General features: G+C 38.5%; 1 protein-coding gene across 12 annotated transcripts in view; it reads left to right on the top strand.

Moving 5' to 3' along the window:
* Nucleotides 1–19762, top strand: part of EPS8 (EGFR pathway substrate 8, signaling adaptor) — a 199143-nt gene that overhangs the window by 81267 nt on the left and 98114 nt on the right. Inside the window, exons 1-4 of one of the 12 annotated variants that reach the window (XM_028491052.2) lie at nt 2861–2922; nt 4521–4548; nt 6817–6905; nt 12412–12517. The exons of 1 other annotated variant lie outside the window; for it this stretch is intronic. The gene's annotated coding sequence lies outside the window, so the exon portion shown is untranslated. Of the gene's footprint in view, nt 1–2860; nt 2923–4520; nt 4549–6816; nt 6906–12411; nt 12518–19762 lie in introns of those variants that run through there. 10 more of the 12 variants (XM_028491051.2, XM_028491059.2, XM_028491058.2 and 7 more) reach the window with 10 other exon arrangements.

Genomic DNA, 19762 nt, shown 5'->3' with positions numbered 1-19762 from the left:
ATTAGCCTTTTATAAAACTATCGTTAACATCTTTACCAATGATTCAGAACTAAAAGACATATCAGAATTATATTACTGGGATATGGGACAAATCTAAGCAAGGCTCATGGGTTTTTGTCGATTCTCTCCCCTTTCTAAGAGGGCAGCTCACCCGAAGTAGACGTGAAAAATATGTATTTGGAGTGTTATAGGTTTGGTTGCTGCACATTCTCCCATGACTATTAAAGAAAGCTAGAAATTGTACACACACACACACACACACACACACACACACACACACACACAACACTGCTGGTAACCTTGTTTTAGCAGGGTGTTAAATGTGCCTGTTAACTTGCTATTGGGAAAGTAAATGTCTTAAAAGAATAAATGGGCCTATTTCTAAGCAGCAACAGTTTGGGCATTTAGCAGATCCATGGCCTAAAAGCTTTATCTTCAAATTGACAGGGGCTAGAATTGGAATACCCCGTAAGATCCTTTTTGACTGTCAAGTTCAGAGATAACACTGATATGTTGGGTTGGAATTTTTGTGATTATATTGTTCATTTTGAAAAAGGGTTTCCCTTCTACTATCAAAGAAAGAGATTACATTAGTACTTTCTGCTGTTCTCCTGGCTGGTTTCAAGGCTTTCTTATTCTTTTCACTTCCTTGACAGCACTGCCCCATATCCTGCCCTTTTTGTTTTTTATTTTCTGATGCTCTTCTGTTGTAGTCTCAGTTCCCCAGGATGCAGACTCTGAGGTGGAAATTAGTGCCCTGGAAGTTTCTCAGAAAGTGCTGTTGAGATCAACTGCTGTGGAGTGAAAGGAAGAAACTAGCACTGGGCAGAGGGGGAAGTTAGGCTGCCCTGTAGTCTTGGTGGAGATCTGACCCCCTAGAGGCTCTAAAACTGGGATGGTGCTTCACCATTGTCTCCAGCTGGAGAGAGGGGGGCAAGCCTTTATATTCCCCATGTCAGCCAGTCTTTGGATGTGGGCTGCCCTGGGAGGGGAGCATGAAGTTGCAAGGGGAGACTTCAGCCAAGGCCATTCTGAAGAGAGCTGATAGCTGAGGCCCGTATGCTGGCAGTACTACAGCAGCTGGGGAAGAAATCCTTCAGTTGTGAAAGGGGATCTGGGTAGTCCATCACAGTTTCCACTCCATCTTTTTTGCAAAGGTGCTGGAGGTTTCCCAATGGCTTGGGGGATGGGTTGGAATTTCCAGGAATGAGGAGTTGTAGGGCAGAGTTGCCAGGAGGTTGAAAAGTGACAGAGAAGAAAAGTTGGTGTGAGTAGGTTCTGTCAGATCATTGAGTTCTGGCATTGATCAGTGCTTTTCTAAACAAGCTTAAAAATCCTACCTATTTATAGTGATGCTGTTCCCTTTTTAAGTTACAGAATTCTGATGAGAACGCTTGGGTTCTCTATGCAGAGGAATGTGCATATCTATATGCATATAAATTCTGTTTGATTGTTGTAAACCTGCTTGTTTTTTCAGTTCCCTATTTATAGGCTTTTTTTCTTCTTCCATCTCTTAATAATTATGCTTTTTTGGCATCTGCATATTAAAACATTAGTTGAGTTCGAAATTTTCTGTTTGAGGTATTTGTTAACGCTCAACCACAGTAAATCATTTTCTCACGTATTTTGTAATTTCTAAATTATACGGTCATCTTCAGTGAGGATTCTTTTGTGCTTTCGTTTTGGTTTAGTTTTTCTAGCTTGTGGAAATCCATCGTGGCCTTGTTTATGGAGTGTTACTTTAAAGTATTTTTATGTTTGTTTATTTCACATACTCCAGGGATATCACAAGCCCAGGACCCATTTTTTTTCTTAATTTCTTAAGCTTGGAGATTCTCATACAAATAAGATTCAGACTTCAGAACTGTTGTGACACAGGCTTAGGGTTTTAATTTCTGGTTGTCAGCGTTTCCCCTGCCCTCTCACCCAGATTTTCAGAGACAAGTTCCACTGAAGTCTTACTAAGACAATGGGTGGATTTGTCCTGTCCCGCTCACCAGTTTTTAATTGTGATTGCAGCCCTTTGACGATGGCTCCAGTTTTATGGAAGCACCTCAGAGCCAACTTTATGCCCAACTTGTGTGCCCAAGATCTCTTATTTTGTCCTTATATGGGCATCAGGGTTGCTACAAATGGTTGGACAGGTTGTATCCTGTGTTGGAGAAAAGCCAGGCCAGAAATTTAGCCTAACTCTGCTCTCCTGAGAGAGAACTTTCTTCTAATCACATTCCTTTAGGGGGCATCTCCTTACCAATTTCAATTAGACCTAAGAGCTATAAGAGACTCCAGTGATTCTTCCTGGCGGCTACAGCTGGCAATATTTGCTTTTGTGCTTACTGCCACTTTGGCCATCGGTCCTAGCTTTGGTTTGGCACCAGGGGGTTTTTCTTTACTGCAAGTGGAACTGTGTATTTAATTTTTAAAATGTGTTACTCTTTCTCATCTTTTCTGTGTTGTTTATTTATGGTGGAAAGTCTTCTTCATTAGCTCAGTTGACCGTATTGTGGCACCTGGAATTCCCACAAGTTACTTATTAACCTCTATTCCTCAGATATCACCTCTTTAAAATGGAAGTAATAATAGCCCACCTGTATGGCGTTAGTTTAAATTTAGAGCACCTAGTAATTTCCCCATCAGTATTTGTACCATTTAAAGCTTTACCACTTTAGGGAAGACTTGGAAATGTAGTAGTGGCTGTGTTTACTTACTTAACAAGAAGAGGAAGTCTTAGTTAACGCCCTGGAGAAACCAGAGAAACTTTGTTCAGTGTAGCACAATGTCGAAACTGAAGCTCCGAGCCCCACCCTTTCTGATGTCGATGTGCCAAAGGTCACTTGGCACCAAGAGTGAACAGAGAGGAATGTCCTCTCAGTATTGCCTGGAGGATCGCTCAGAGGAGCTCTGCCTGGATTGTGAGGGTAGGTAAGTTTGAGTTTGTGAATGTTTTCTTTGCTAAGGAGGGCTCTCAAAGGCATAATTATCATGGAGTATATTTGTAGACCTTGAAACATGTGGTAATGCTTTTAGTCCCAATAAGCTCTTTGACAATATTGTAAATTCCCATTTGGAATTCCAAGTGGATTCTGAACTTGGTGAAATTGGTACTCCAGGTGCCACAGGGTCCTGCCTCCTGCCTCCTGGCTTCTTGCTTACAGAGATAGGGATATACAGGATTTCCTCCCCTTAGGTCATGATGTTTAAGAGACTAATTCCCCGCCCCCCCACCCCAATTATAGCTAAGAAGAAATCTGTTGACTGTTAACAGTTGGGAAAGCACAGACATATCATGTTTTCTTAAAATTGCTTTAAAATTAATCTGGTATGCAGAATACTGTGATTTTCCTATAAATATTAACTGCTTTGGATAGTTATACACCATTAGTTCTACTATGAAAATGTGCTTATTACCAAGTTCAGTTTTCTTAGGTTGTTATTGGCTTTGAGTCCAGACTTAACACTGCCAAATTTCTGTGTAAACATTTTGCTTGGGACCAAAAAAAGTAGTGAATATGTGTATTTAAAGTGTTTTTTTTAAAAATCCATGTATATTAATGGATCTTGTAAATGTTTAAATAGTCAATTAATGGAATTTTTCAAAACACAACTCTTTCCAAAAATCCATAATTTTTTATAAAACTCTTTCATAACACACCATAATTTTATATGTAGGGTGTTTTAAATAAAAAATTTGAGTTTAATGGCAAATATGTATAATTCTCAATACATAGAGATCTACTGTTTTTGTAGTTCTTATCGATTTGTTTGTTACATTTAATATTCAGGAGGAGCCTTTTTGTTCTCTTACTAATAATTAAGTTCAAGTATAAATTAAGATTTATACTACAGAAAAACAAAGGAGAGCTAATAATAGTGTATCACAATGTAGTACATAACAAAAGTAAATAACTGATTACATCATGCCTTCTTGAGTTCGGGTACCATGGTTATGGCTGTATTGACCCTTTTGGAAATGGATTCTTGGCTATATTCATTTTCCTGTAATGTGTCTATTATTTATTGAGACTCTCTACACCTTAAGGAGTATTATCAATTCACACAAGTTTGAACTCCTTATACAAGCATTGTTTGCAGCTTTTTGTCAGCTAAAAAAAATGAGGTTCCTTGAGATGTTTATGGATTGATTTATTTTTACCCTAGCTACAAAGCTTTTGTCAGCTTTACAGGCCAAAATTCCAAGGCAAATGTCGGAATCACTTTTAGTACAAATCTCATACATACTCTGGGAATCATACTCTGGGAACGGTATGTAAAATTTTTTGTCTTTTGACACACCTATTCTCACCTTAAGAAGGATATCCCTGTACCTACTGTACCTAGAGTGTTTTAAAGGAGGTTTTTGGTTTTCAGAAGCTAAACTTGGAAACAGTTTCTTCAGTTTAAGTAAATTGCATATAAGAGGAAATGACTCTGGAGAGGATAAGATGTTTAGACTCATTTTCTATGTAAATAATTCTGAAATAAATTGTGTAAAGAGGTCTCCTTTTTGGTTTATTTTTCAGTGAAATCATGTGTCATTAATTCATCAAGGTAGGTATGAAGTTTACTTAAGGGAACTGCCTTGGAAGGACTCCAAGTCAGCTCATTCTATTTTAGATTTTTAAATAATAGCTTAGTTGAATTGCATAAAATTTTTGTGCAGGTGATATAATGAGGTAGATTATCATACATTCTTTTGATCATTTACACTATAGGATAGTTCTAATTTAATTAAACCATTAAGTATTCTTTAAAACTTCTTTTTTATTTTAGAGTTGAGGTTTGTGTATGTTTTTAACTGTTTAATTTGACACGTGGATACTTAAAATGATATTTTCAGCTATATGAAAAATTATACTTCTTATTTTAGTTAAAATTTATGGGCTTTGTATACAGAATCTTCTGTATACAGTATACTAACTAGGTTTGGGAATTTGACTAGCTGAAACTTGTCGTAGTTTTAATTCTCAATGTATTTTCTAAAATTTTAAAGAAACTTATAAAATATTGTCTCTCTGTACTTGGTAATGTAAAATCTCAGTTGAAATGCGTGTATGTTTCTTAAACTTGCTGTAGATCTCACATGAACATTTGTCCAAGAATGCCTTGCTTTTAGGAACATTGGTATACAGTTTCTTGAATCTTAAAAATACATTGTGTCAGATGTTTAGATGTAACTCAGAACCATATTATTTCACTTCACTATTTATATGATCCTAATGGTCAGATTGAAATATCTGACAATACTATTATTACTGTAGGTTGCATTGCATTCTTTGTCTTCCTTCATTGTTTCTAAAAAAATACTTTTCCTTCATTTTGTAGGTAATTTTTCTTTTTTTTTCCCCACTTTTTTATACAATTTGCCAGACCAAATGACACAGTTAGTATCCATTAAGTAGAGCCATGAATATCAATCTTGGACACAAAGCCTGGGATTGTAGTTGGGGAAGCCCTCCTGCTGCTCTGGCTTGGCGTCCAAAGACTCTGAATGAAGTCTCTTAACTTATTCAGGATCTCTGAAAGCCCTTTGGGCTCCCCATTGCCCATTCATAGCTGATGTTGCACTCTTCTGCTTAAAAGTTGTCTGTGGCTTTCCCATTTCCCATCATATCAGATTCAAAGTCCGGTACGTAACTTATCACTTGTAGTCATATATGTTAATTTATGGCCCATACTTCTTTTTTTTTTTTCAATTTTTATTTTTTATTTTGGCCACACCATGCGGCATGCGGGATCTTAGTTCCCTGACCAGGGATCTGTGCCCCCTGCAGTGGAAGCACAGATTCTTAACCACTGGATCGCCAGGGAAGTCCCTGGCCTACACTTCTTTATCTTTATGCTTTACACCTCCATGTCCTGCTTTTTCCTTCACTCATGCCACAATAAGAAAGTGCCTCCCTCATATGCAAATTTACCTCGTCCTTAAGGTCTACTAATCAGGCCCATTAAATTTCTCCTGGTCCCCTCTTGCAACATTGAAACTAATCTGTTTTGTACTTGCTATATTTTCTTAAGGTGCTTCGTGTTCTGTCTTGTGTTACCGTTATTTTTACATGTGTTGTAATATTTTACGCCTCCTACGTAGCATAGCCTAACTTTGAATGATCCGCTGAGCTGCGTCTCTGTCTCTTACTATGATGGGTTGGATGTGGTTTCATCTTATATCTCCTATGTTTCCATGTATTTAGTAGATGCTCATTGTAAATATTTGGCAATTGAATAAATGTCATGCCATGGCAGTGAGTAATTGACTACGAGGCATTTAATTCCTCTGTTGGCATGGATGTTTGGGGATAGGACATCATCTCCCCAGCAGGGAAAGCTGAAGAAACAATCAAAGATGCAGTTTAAAAATGATTTAGATTATGTGTAGTATCTTAATACTGACAAGGAAAGAACAACTTTTTCTAGGTAAAGCCTTTGGACTGATAGGAAATTGAAGGGTAACACAGACTTTGGAAAAGTGACTATGGTTCTGAGTCAGAGAATGTTTTTCAGGAGTTCACAGTTCGGGGCTAAATACAGTCAGTTCTGCTATCATGCTTGTTTTGAAAATGAGAATTTATTCCTACATTATTAATATTAGGGAACAATTTGAGTAGAACAAATTTCACATTCGTTATGTGTGATTTTATGTTATTTTCACCTAGTTGGTTGGTGAACACAGGCCATTTCACCTAGCTGAACTGAGCCACACAGGAATAGACAAAATGCACATGCGCACACCTCAGACGCCTTCCAGCTCCCTGACTTCACTGCATGTCATGAATCACAACCACCCATATTTCGTTTTCATAACTTTCCCTCCAATTTCAGATAACCCTTTTTCTACCACTGCACAATAACTCACAAGCTGCAACCCTTGGACACGCAATTCCACAAGCACACTTCAAGTCTTTTGTAAGGTAAGATGCTATATTTATTATAGTTTTTATTTATTTTTTTAACCATTTAACGTATGAAAAACTGTGCTAGGGTCTTTACTAGGCTCTTTTCTTTTTTATATGTGTCACCGACAGCTGTTTTTTCCCCTAAGTCCTGGGCTTTTCACGATGTGCTTTTGCATAGCATCATGATTTTTCAGGAACATATGCCGCATTATAACAGGACTGACTGTACTAATTGATAACATAGAGCGTGTGAACTGACAGTTCTCTCTCTGTCTGTCTTTCCTTCATTTCTACCCTCCCTCTCCCCGCTCTTTGAATGGTGAGAGACGCTAAAAAAAAATCCCTGGAAGAGGAACACAGTGCAACAGAGAAAAATGCCAGAGAACTTGTTTAACCAGTGTCGTAGAAAAAGGGCATAAAATTACCTGTGGAATAAATAGATATGCTTAGAAGCACGTAGAGACTGAACCTAAAAGACCAGGGACCAGTGGCTTACCCTTAAATAATAATAATGTTTAACATTTTGTGAGACTTTACTATGTGCCTGGCACTATGATAACTGCTTGGCATGGATTAGGGCATGTAATCCTCACAAAACCCTGTAAAGTAGATGTTATTACTGCCTTTATTTTACAGATGAAGAAAGTGAGGCTTACAGGGGTTAGTTAACTTGCCCAAGGTCGATAATTCATAAACATAAACGGCAGAGCCAGATCGTGAATCACATCTGACTTCTGAACCGGAGATCTCAGTTGTCTCTTAGAGTACTCTGTAGATTATAGATAAATAACTTCCACATGTATTATTTCCTCTGCCCTCACCTGTGTGTGACTGGCATCACAGGCCATCTTTTTACCCCTGTGATAGATGAAAAAACAAAGGTACTCAGGCCAAGAAATGCAGTTTGTCAGAGGCAGAACAATAACAACTAGTTCTGACGCCAAATTCAGAGTTTTTTCCATTGGGATTATACATGAAGAGGGAGAAAAATTGGACAGTTAGAGATCAGGTGAGCTGAACTAGGGAAGAGAAGAAGAAATGATTGTTTTGGAAGTCGGGGGAGAAACAAGTGAATTTATAACAATATATCAGAACTGGAAGGACAGAGCCTGATGGAGGATGGGCAGGGGCAGTACGGGACCTCTAACTCTATGGTATAAGAAGCCTGATCAGGTTCTCATCAAGGAGCTCAAGCTAGCACCAATTTCAACTCAGGATTATAGGGAGAGAAACCCGAGGTCATGAACATAAATTGGTTATGCTATAAATCCAGATTAGTAGTAGCCTCAAAAAGAAAAAAAAAAAAAAAGAGGAAGAAGAGAGGTGACAATAGAGGAAAGCTTCCAAAGGCTTTATTGGCACTTCTTTTACAACATGTGATGTGTCTTTTTTTCTTTAGGTAGTCAGTTACTGTATACCACCTTGCATATAAACAAGTGTTTAATTAGTGTTTGTTAAACTGAAGATTTGATAAATAGTTGAGAGAGCAATTTTTCCGTCAAGTGTTAAGAGCCTGATATTATACAGGTAAGAGGATAAGGAAGGACTGATTAGCACCTGTGAATTTAAATCGGGGGCTAGCAAACTGTGCCCAGTCTGTTTTTCTTCAAGCCAAGAATGGTTTTTACATTTTTAGTAGATTATTAAAAATAAAAACAAAAACAGAGAACCTTGACAGAGACCATATGTGGCCCACAAACCCCAAATATTTACAACCAGGCTCTTTACAGAAAGCTTGTCAACCCCTGCCCTGAAGTATAGCCCATAAAGCAGGAAAAGTTAGACTTGTTTCCTTTTAGGAAATCAGATTAGGTAATGGAAACTGGTATTATATTTCATAGAGGGCTACATTTTCAAACGTGGACCTTTTCTTTTTTCTCCACATGTAGGAAGGAATTGATATTTATTTAGTATGATATTTTGCTTGGGACTTTGTATACTTTATTTCTCATACCCTTGAAAGATTTTATAACTACTTTACAAATGAGGAAACTAGGCACATAGAAGCTAAGTAAGCCTCCACATTTATTAAGTAGTGGGATTCATATTTGTCTGGGTTTCTCCAGATAAGAATATGGTAGAGAAACTTTATTTGTAAAAATTGAGTATGGTCTATTCAGAATTCTGGCTTGAAAACATCTAGATATCAGATATAGACATTGGTAGTCATTTTAGCCAGTATCTAAAATACTTTAAAAAACACAAGTTGTACACACAAAAAATAGAATTGGTTCGAGAATTGTGTAATTTTATTATAAAAATTGCATTTGAAGGAAGGTTTTTGGATAAATTGTAAAGAGCTATAGAGAAAATTTAAAGAACAGAAAATTCAAGCTTCATATTAAAAACTTAAAATAACATTCACCTAAAAGAAAGATGAGACGTAAAATATTCTCAATATAAAGTACAAAATAGGAAAGTGTATTCTGCGTCAATAGAGAGTATACACCAGGTAGCAGTTTATCTTTGAAAAACAGATTATTAAAGAAATATTGGCTCATATGTCTAATTGTAAATTTTTATGAAGAAAATTTCAGGATGCAATGAAAACATGCAATGAGGGATCTAATACAGATTGGAGGGGTCAGAGGAATAGTTCCCCAGGAGGTCATTTAAGCTGAGATACAGGATTTAGGCAGCCAAAGACAAAGACGATAATTATTCCAGACAGAGTGTGATAGGCCTTGAGGATGGAAAGAGCTTGGCTTATTCAAGGGATGATCACAGAAGGCCATTGTATCTCCTAATAACTCTGAGAAGAGGAATTATATCTGTTTGTTCATCATTGTCTGTCCAGCCTCAGACGTACCTGCTGGCACACAGTAAGCTCTCACCAAGATTTACTGAATGAACAAAGACTGAACAGACATTTCGCTGGGAAATTCATGATATAATTGTGAGCACAGGGCCTGCCTGGGTGAAGCCTACTCCCCTCCTCTCTGAAGCTCACCTAATTACATTAAACTTCTCAGATTGTTGGTAATCCCAGGTTACTCTAGGCCACTGGCAGCCCAGCTTTCCCAAACCTTCTTAACAGCTGTCAAAGTATCTGAATGGAGCTCGACCTGGAGAGAGTCTGAACAGAAAGGCAGGAAAAAGGAATGTAGACCGCTTCAGCTGCATCTGGTCCTAAGGAGGAAAAGTGAATTGGCATTATTACAATGCCAGGACTGAATCTGAGATAGAATGAATACAGCTTCTTTTCTAAAAATAACCAGCTGAGGGGGGAGGGTGTTCTGTACTAGAACACGTGATCCCAGGTTCTCTGAGTGATCACCGGGTGACCAAGTAACACATGATAATCGGGCTTAGAGGTTTGATTAAGAAGTTAGATACTGAAATCCTTCCTATTTGTGGAGCTTGATTCTTCAAAATCAAATCTGAGCTCCTAAATTGAGATAATTTCACTTACAGGTTGGATGCGTTGAGGAATTTATAAAGTAGAAAGAGAAGGAGAGAGAGTTGCCTATTTCCCAAGTGGGTGAAATCAAGTTGTAATAGACTTAGAAGGACTGTTCTACAAGATATTTACCATAAGATGGAGGTGAAATAGGGGTTTACAACCCTTAAGGAACGAGAAGGTCACTTTAGGTGGGAAGGAGAATGGGAATTGGAGACAGAAGGAAAGAAAATATTTCAGGGTTATTCTGAAATGTTCGTTTCTGAGTTAAAATAAAGAGCCACAAGTAGTGAAAACAATACATGTACAGCTGATTATATAAGAATTTAATAATAAACTTGTCTGTGCTTTGTTTGAGCTTAAACTTTAGTGAACTTCAGTTGACAGTATTGGATTTTTGGGGTTTAACGTGAGGTTTGAGGAATTTCATACTGGATGTCAAAAGTCTATTTCCTTACAAAAAGAGAAATATTGGCTAGCAGATAAGGTAAATACTTGCTAAGAGTTGTGAGTTTTGTTTTGATCAGTGAGGAAAACAGACACCTGCTGCCCCCTGAAGAATGTTTTTCAAAGGTATGTTAGGAGGGCGATTGGTGGTACTGACTTTTGGAAAACTCTTGGTTGTTTATTTTAAACAGAATGTTTCTTAAGTATTAAAATGACTGAGTTACATATTGTCAGTGTCACTCGGCTTATTTCCAGGGACTAACTCCTGCAGTTAACAGTTGATTTGCCATAAGACATCAAGTTAATGATAACTTTCTTAAAGTTACAGACATGTTTCTTACCCATTTTAAATGAGTCAACTTTTGTTAATATCATTTTCTAGTTCCTTTTGATATTTGGTATGGAACTTAATAATGGACTAATTAATTATAAAAGCAAACTCTAAATCTTATCACTTTAAAAGTTTGACCATTGAAGCCATCTTATTGAATATGTGTATATTATATATATATTATTTTCATATAATATAAATAATATATATATATTTACCCCCTTAGGAATACTGATATATTTTATTTTGTTCAGGGGATGTTCTCCTCAACGTTTGTAAGCATGTTAGATTATATGAATGCTTACTTAAAAAGTGAAAAATGCAGAGGAATTTTTAAAAAATTCTTTGAGGACTTCCCTGGTGGCGCAGTGGTTGAGAGTCCGCCTGCCGATGCAGGGGACACGGGTTCGTGCCCCGGTCCGGGAGGATCCCACATGCCGCGGAGCGGCTGGGCCCGTGAGCCACGGCCGCTGAACCTGCGCGTCCGGAGCCTGTGCTCCGCGACAGGAGAAACCACAACAGTGAGAGGCCCGCGTACCGCAAAAAAAAAAATTCTTTGAGCCATTTCATAAGTCAAATGATCCTTTTGTAAAAGAGCGTATCTATTCCAAATCATTTTCTATGTTAAAATAATTTTATATATACATTGCCTTAGTTTATCCCATTAGTATACTGTGAGATTGGTGTGTAGGGGGTGGGACATAGAGTCCTACTTCATTTGAGTAATGAGAAAATTAAGGGTCACTGAGAAATGATGTTTGTAAGAGGGTCCGCCAGGTAAGGTTAGAGCTGGACAAGAAATCAATAGTTGGTGAAACTGGACCAGTTCTTTTTTTTTTTTCCCCCAACACGCAGTTCAATTTATTGCTTTTGTAAATTAAGGATTGTGTTTCTTGATCTTTATTAAAGTAGAATATATGATAATCTAATTTACCTCAAATCAAAATATGTATATATACACATGTGTATGCGTATATTTATATGATCACACACATACTCACAAAGCATTGTAAGGATGATTTTAATTCGTGTGTGTGTGTGTGTGTGTGTGTGTGTGTGTGTGTTTGCCACAGAAATCCCTGATGTCCTGGTGCATCCTCCATTACAGAGGCAGCTGCAGTAAGATCTAGCATTACAGGCCAGGCAGCCATACCTGTGGCCTCACAGACATGCAGCAGTTTATTCCTTCCTCATTTACTTTTTTTATTATCATGGTAAAATGTATATAATATACAATTTACTATTTAAATCATCTGTGGTGTAAATTCATGGGCATCAAGTACCTTCACATTGTTGTGCAACTGTCACTACCATCCATCTTCAGAACTTTTATATCTTCACAGACGGTTCCATACTCATTAGAGGATAACGACTCATCACCCCCTGTACCCCGCCAGCCCCTGGCAACCGCCATTCTCCTTTCTATCTCCATGAATTTCACTACTCTAGGTACGTCATATAAGTAGAATCATACAGTATTTGACCTTTAGTGACGGGCTTATTTTACTTGGCTTAACGGCCTCAAGCTTCATCCGTTGTTGTAGCATGTATTAGAATTTCCTTCCTTTTAAAGGCTGAATAATATTCCACTGTATATGTAGACCACATTTTACTTATCCATTCATCCGTCGATGTACACTTGGCTTGCTTCCACCCTTTGGCTGTTGTGAATAATGCCGCTTTGACTGTGAGTGTACAAGTATCTGTTTGAGTTCCTGCTTTCAGTTCTGGGTCTATACCCAAAGGTGGAATTTCTGGAACATATGGTAATTCTGTGTTTAATTTTTTGAGGAACTGCCATATCGTTTTCCACAGTGGCCACACCATTAAAGGAATGTTTTAAATGAAAAGTGAAAACCAATCTTCAATTCTCCTAAGTCTCTGGATTTTTTTTTTTTTTTTGCCACGCTGCGTGGCTTGTGGGATGTCAGTTCCCCAACCAGGGATTGAACCTGGGCCCACAGTAGTGAAAGCCTGGAATCCTAACCACAAAGTCACCAGGGAACTCCCAGTCTCTGAATTTTTTAAATGAACTTTTCTAAAGTAGGATGAATATAGCTCCCTTGGGCTTCTTATGTAACTAGTAACTCTAGAAAATGTGACCTGTGTCCTTATAGGTTATTGATAGGCACATTTTAACTTGGTTAAACCGGGGTCCCCAACCCCCCTGTTAGGAATCGGGTCACACAGCAGGAGGTGAGCAGTGGGAGAGTTAGCAGAGCTTCATCTGCCACTCCCCACTGCTCCCCATCGCTCGCGTTACCGCCTGATCATCCCTCCCCCCACCCCCCGTCTGTGGAAGAATTAATTGTCTTCCATGAAACCAGTCCCGGAGGCCAGAAAGGTTGGGGACCACTGAGTTACACTAACACTATCTTCCTGCTTCTCCTTGGGGAATTCAGAAGTCTGAAGACATTATGAGAATGACATAGGTGAGTCTTAATTTTTCAAAAAAAAAAAAAAAAATATATATATATGTGTAAAGCAGAATACAATTGGGGAGATTCCCATAGGAATGAAAGAAACAGATAAAATTATCTCAAAATTAGTTAACCTTGCTTCTTAATCTAGTCTACCCTCCAAAATGCCCCCATAGTGATTTTATTAAAATTAGTAGTAAGACTGTTACTGCCTCCACTGGTTTGCTGCTTCCATAAAGACTGAGTCTAAATTCCTTTACATGATCTACCAGGCCCCTCACAACCTCATGTCAAGCTCTTCTCTGCCACATCATCTTTCATATACCCTGTATTGCATCCACACTGAATATCTCACTATTCCCTAAAAACCATGCCCTTCCACATACCATGCTTTGCATATGCCTGGAATGTCCTCTCCTACCCGTACATGTGCTGATGGACACACTTCCTTTGTCTTTCAACACCTGGTTCTACTGTCTCCTCCCAGATGAAACCTACTGACAGCTGCCTTAGGTTGATGGTTTCACAGTATTGTACATTGTTTATAATAGGACAGTAGCATTTGCTAAGTTGCATTGTAATTACCTCTTTGCATATGTCTCGCTCAACTAAGCGCTCCTGAAGGAGAGAAACCATGGTGTTTCTTATATGCCTTCATGTGAAGCACAACCCCTGGAAGGTGTAGACAGAAAATACTGAGTGAATTTCTTACGTGGTTTTGCTCACTGTATAGAATGTCTGCCTCTAATAAGTAATCATTCCATCTATAAGCTGGAATTCCTTTCATAATTTCAGCAATTATTAATAACTGAATATATCTTTTCATATGTAAAAGTATCAAGCAGGCAAATTTTTTCTTCAGTAGTTTGCTACTGCTCCATTTCTGGGCAGATTTCTTACATTTCTGGGCATACTGACTTCATCGGTAATGTCCTCACATTACCCTAGATTTCTCCTGTCTTAGGAGAAAGTATCTGATAAGTTATACTTAAGTGTTAATGACATAATACATTATTACTCCCACAAGTGTTTGTAGTTTAAACGTGGTTCCTAGGGATGAAAATGCTTAATTCAAAAGAATAAATTTCCAGTGGTAGGAATTTCATTCACTGTATCCCTTGGGTAAATGGTATCATGTAAGGAAGCAGGAGGACTCTGTCTTGCCCCTCAAATCACACTAGGCCTGCAGGCTTCCAAAAGCACCCCTGAATCTTCAGCACCTCCAGAGTGGTATTAACACTGGAAATATATTTCCTGAGGCTGCTGCTTTAAGGGCCTCACCCTTCTGGGATAAAGTTCCCCTTCTTACATTTCCCCTTTATAATCTGAAGGTCAGGGTGGTATGACTCTTTTCAAAGTGCTTATTCTGCCTCATTAGCTAAGTAGGAATTTCTTTTTCAAATGTTTAGAACTAGAAATAGGCAGTCATTTAATATTTAAGCTAGTTTCTATGAGTCAGTTATAGATATGAGGAAACACTTATTAGCTGATGTGGCATATTAAAGGATGATCTTTCTACTGGAAGCAAAATACTGCCAGAGTCAGATATTTGAACTCTTTCCAGTCTAGATTACTCAAAAGGAAGCAAACAGCAAGATTCAGTTTAATTGCTTGTTATTTTGAAGAAGGAAATGTTATGTGTATTTTTCTCCCCCATGGACTGTGTCCAGGGCGGTATCATTTTGGTGTTTTTGCAGTTCTGTGAGATGTTTCCAATGCTTTAGAACTAAAAAACAAGTGAGACTGACATAAATGTATCTGGGCCAGTGGAATGTTTTAAAGCTTATCTAAGTAGTTGTTCTTCTAGACTGACGACTTGGTATTATTGGTACCCATATCCTATTGATATAATAGTAACATAGAAGGGCATACATAGATTTCGGCGTGGATTGTGTAAATGTGAAATGTTTATACAGATGTATATGTGTGTAATTATATGTGTGTGTGTGTTGTGTGTGATTAAGTGTTTTTAAGTTTTGGCAAGCATTCTAATGGGCAGGGGTATCACACACACACAGAGCACAGAAACTGGGAGTTTGGGCTCTTACATTGGTCTGCCTGGGTTTGGGGTTTTAGCACGTACTCACTGTGTGATACTGGGCAAGGTGGTTTATTGTTCTGTGCCTCAGTTTCCTCATCTGTAGAATAGAGATAATAAGAGTACCTACCTCTTAGAGGAGTTGTGGTTATCAAAGAAATTAATGCATGCCAAGAATTTATAGCAAGGTTTGGCCCATATAAGCACTTAATAAGTGTTACCTGTTGTTTTTGTAAATTTTTATTAAATACTGGCCACACAGGTGATTCAGAGAAGAGAAAGTAATTACTTCGAAGAAAAATGATTGTTTTTAAGCCAAAGACATTAGTTAATTTTCTGAATTAAAATCATAATGTTTCTTCATCATTAAGAGATTATGGTATAGGGACTTCCCAGATGGTTCAGTGGTTAAGACTCCACGCTTCCACTGCAAGGGGTGTGGGTTTGATCCCTGGTCAGGGAACTAAGATCCCACACGCTGCACGGTGCGGCCAATAAAAAAAAAAAAAGAGAGAGAGAGAGATTATGGTATAAAGAGGGATATGTGTACGTAGTTAGTGGTTTATTCATTATAATATACCTTGGATTATTCATTTCTGACTGTATTTAAAGTGTTCCCTTTCATGACAAGATAATATATGTTTATGGAATGGTCTCCACTTTGAAACCTGTTTGGCTTTGGAAAATATATGTCTTTTGTCCATTTTGTGTTGGACTTCAATTTTGTCTAATCAGTGTTTGAAAGAAATGGCACTTTATATCCTTCCTTCCAAGAAAAACATTGGGTGTTTCAGGAAGTGGTCTTGGTGAGTCAGAGGATAATACTTTTTCCTCAGAGTCAGTTCTGAACCTCCTTGATATAAACAGGTGTACTTTTACCAAAACTTCTGCTTTTCAGATCAGATGTTAAAATCATCATTTATACATGCCCACACCAACAGTGGTACTTTCCTTGGTATTTCCACTCAACATTGAGGGTCTTATCTAACTGTGATTGTAGAAATTCTGCTAAATAAATTCTTTAACAAAATTTTAGTTCAATTCTGTACTTCTAAATTTGTTTCTATTTTGCATCAATTTTTCTTTAAACAGGAGTCATTTGTGTCAGGTGGTCATTTATGTCAATCATAGAGGAAATTTATGTTGGTAATAATATCCACTTGGGTCACTAAGATTCTATGTGTTTTCTTTTAGTACACATATATAAACTCTCCGTAGCACATGTTTAGTACTGGAATCACTTTGCCAAAGACTGTACGAGTTTGCCACACCCCAGAGCAAGGTCAGATTTACCAAGGAATAAATCACAGAGGACCTTCCTAGCTACACTAAAAAATATTAAACATGATAAATCATTGCCAAATGACTAGCTGTTGCTACTGTTGAGCTGGTCAGGGAAAACTTTAAGAAAGGAGTAGGGATTGAGGAATTGAGCGATTGCTGGATGGTTGATATAAAGTAGTGGGTGGGGTGTTTAGTTTAAGAGCAGAAGCCTGCAGGTGAGCCAGTGCAAGAAATGCTCAGAAGAGTGCATGGTGCTAGGGGAGGTTTATAGGTGGGAAAGCCTGTGGGAACGTGGAAGCCCAGAGAGATTGCCGCGGGCAGAACTCATGTGGGTCTTGAATGGTAAGCTAAGGAATTCTCTTTTGGCGCGTGTGCGAATGTAACTGGTAGCATTCTTTATGCTGATTCTCATGTATTTCTCTTGTGTCATATTTGATTGACTGCAACTGGGTTTTACTTCAGTGGATTTCATTTTTTAGAACCAGTATTTAAAGAAAAGATCTGCATCTCTATTTTCTCCAGAATACAGTTCTTCAGGAAACTAAAGGAGCTGATAGATAGATGTAGATACAGATATAGATACAGATCTCAAGGGACCTGTTGCTTTTGTATGTCATCCTTATAACAATCTTATTCTCATTTTACGGATGAGTAAACAGAGGCTCAGAGAGGATAAGGACTTGTCCAAGGTCACGGAGAGATGGTAGAATGAGGATTTACATTCAGGGGTGCCTATCTTCATAGCATGCTCTTTTTACTATTCCACAATACCACAATGAAAGCATTAGAATACACTCAGTAAGTTTTTATTGTTTCCTGTGGCTCTGATAAAAAGCACCCCCAAAGCATTTTCCTTCTTGGTAGAAGCATTACTATTATTTTTTTAGGAATAGGAAAGTGGTCTTTGGATGCTAGGAAATTGCTCCTGGGCAAGCTTGCTCACCCGTCCTCTTGGGGAGCAGCGTTGGACCATCTTTATCTTCTACAGTAGATTATTGTCATTTGAGCCGCTATAAGGTTTTCAAGGGCCATCAAATATGTTTAGGAATTATTTGTGGGTAGAGGTGATCCATGCTGTTGATCCTTTGTCCACTTATATTAGTAGATGTACAGTTGGTCATTTTTCTTTTTTTTTTTTTCAGTCTTAAGCATTTGAGCCTTGGTGAGTTGGAGTCTTTGATTTTCTGTCTTGGCACATACAGTTATTACAAGAGCCTGCCACTTAGCTTCATCCTATTTCCTTCATGGCAGGGGAGCAGCCACGTGGCTCTTGGCAAAACTAGCCCTCCCTGAGGTGACAACAGCGGCAGTTGAGATTAAGCACCACTCTTGTAAACACTGAGTCTAATATCTCATAAAATGCAAAGACTTGTTTAAAAAAAAAATTCCTTTTTAGCATCCCGGAATGAAATAGTTCAATTCTTAGGAGAGCAGGGAAATTCATCTTATTCTTCCTGGCTAACTAGTTTGTATGCTACTGTGTGCTGCTATGTGCTATTTCCAGGGCTTCTTAGCAGCTAAATTGTAAAAACACCCGTCCTCTTGGGGAGCAGCGTTGGACCATCTTTATCTTCTACAGTAGATTATTGTCATTTGAGCCGCTATAAGGTTTTCAAGGGCCATCAAATATGTTTAGGAATTATTTGTGGGTAGAGGTGATCCATGCTGTTGATCCTTTGTCCACTTATATTAGTAGATGTACAGTTGGTCATTTTTCTTTTTTTTTTTTTCAGTCTTAAGCATTTGAGCCTTGGTGAGTTGGAGTCTTTGATTTTCTGTCTTGGCACATACAGTTATTACAAGAGCCTGCCACTTAGCTTCATCCTATTTCCTTCATGGCAGGGGAGCAGCCACGTGGCTCTTGGCAAAACTAGCCCTCCCTGAGGTGACAACAGCGGCAGTTGAGATTAAGCACCACTCTTGTAAACACTGAGTCTAATATCTCATAAAATGCAAAGACTTGTTTAAAAAAAAAATTCCTTTTTAGCATCCCGGAATGAAATAGTTCAATTCTTAGGAGAGCAGGGAAATTCATCTTATTCTTCCTGGCTAACTAGTTTGTATGCTACTGTGTGCTGCTATGTGCTATTTCCAGGGCTTCTTAGCAGCTAAATTGTAAAAAAAAAAAAAAAAAAGACAACATTCCTCATGTCACATGCTTTCTTCGTAGGCGGGCTTGGAGTTTATGAAGGTAGAGTTCAGCCAGTCCTCAACGTTACTTATGCAAGGACCACCCCCATCAATGAGAAAACAGGATAGTTTTCGGCTCTGCTGTGTTCTGTCCAATAGTCTGTGTGGGTAAATTTGTATGACAGGAAGCAGGTCACTGAGTTGATGTGCTAGCCTTTGTCACTGATGTCATGGAGCTAATGACATGGGAGCTGCAAAGAGCTCTTGGAGATACCCTAGTTTTCAGCTTAACCGGTACTGATTAGGAACTGATGAGTTTAAGTGACATGTCCAAGGGCACAGAGTTAGAAATAGTATTAGCAAAGCAAGGAATAGCATGGACTTCGGTGTTCAGTGTTCTTTCTAATCTCAGGACAAATCTAAATCAAGGTGAAACCTAGGATGTTCCAGTTGGAAGTCCAGGAGTAGTATCTCCTCACACTCCCAGGAAGAATGGTTGGGCTTTGGCAGGACTGACGTCCACCGTTGGAGAGGGGATGGAATTGGAGAGGCGAGAGGATATAGTTAGATGAGGATTTATTTTCGACTCCGTTTGGGGATGATAAGGAAGGTGGCTGGCATTAGTAGAGGGCAGGATGGAGAGGCGAGAGGATGGATGCGGGTGGCTTAGAGGTATTTGGGAGAGTCCACACTGCCTGCCCTTTTCCTTGAGTAGCTCTTGTTAGAAGCTAGTGATGCTAAACGTTTTCTGTTTTTGTTTTTGTTTTTTTTTTTTTTTTTTTTTTGCGGTACGCGGGCCTCTCCCGTTGCGGAGCGCAGGCT

This window comes from Physeter macrocephalus, chromosome 6, assembly GCF_002837175.3.
Source record: "Physeter macrocephalus isolate SW-GA chromosome 6, ASM283717v5, whole genome shotgun sequence".
NCBI classification, from domain to species: Eukaryota; Metazoa; Chordata; class Mammalia; order Artiodactyla; family Physeteridae; genus Physeter; species Physeter macrocephalus.
Note: the sequence above shows the minus strand (reverse complement) of the source record. Positions and strands in the feature narration are given on the sequence as shown.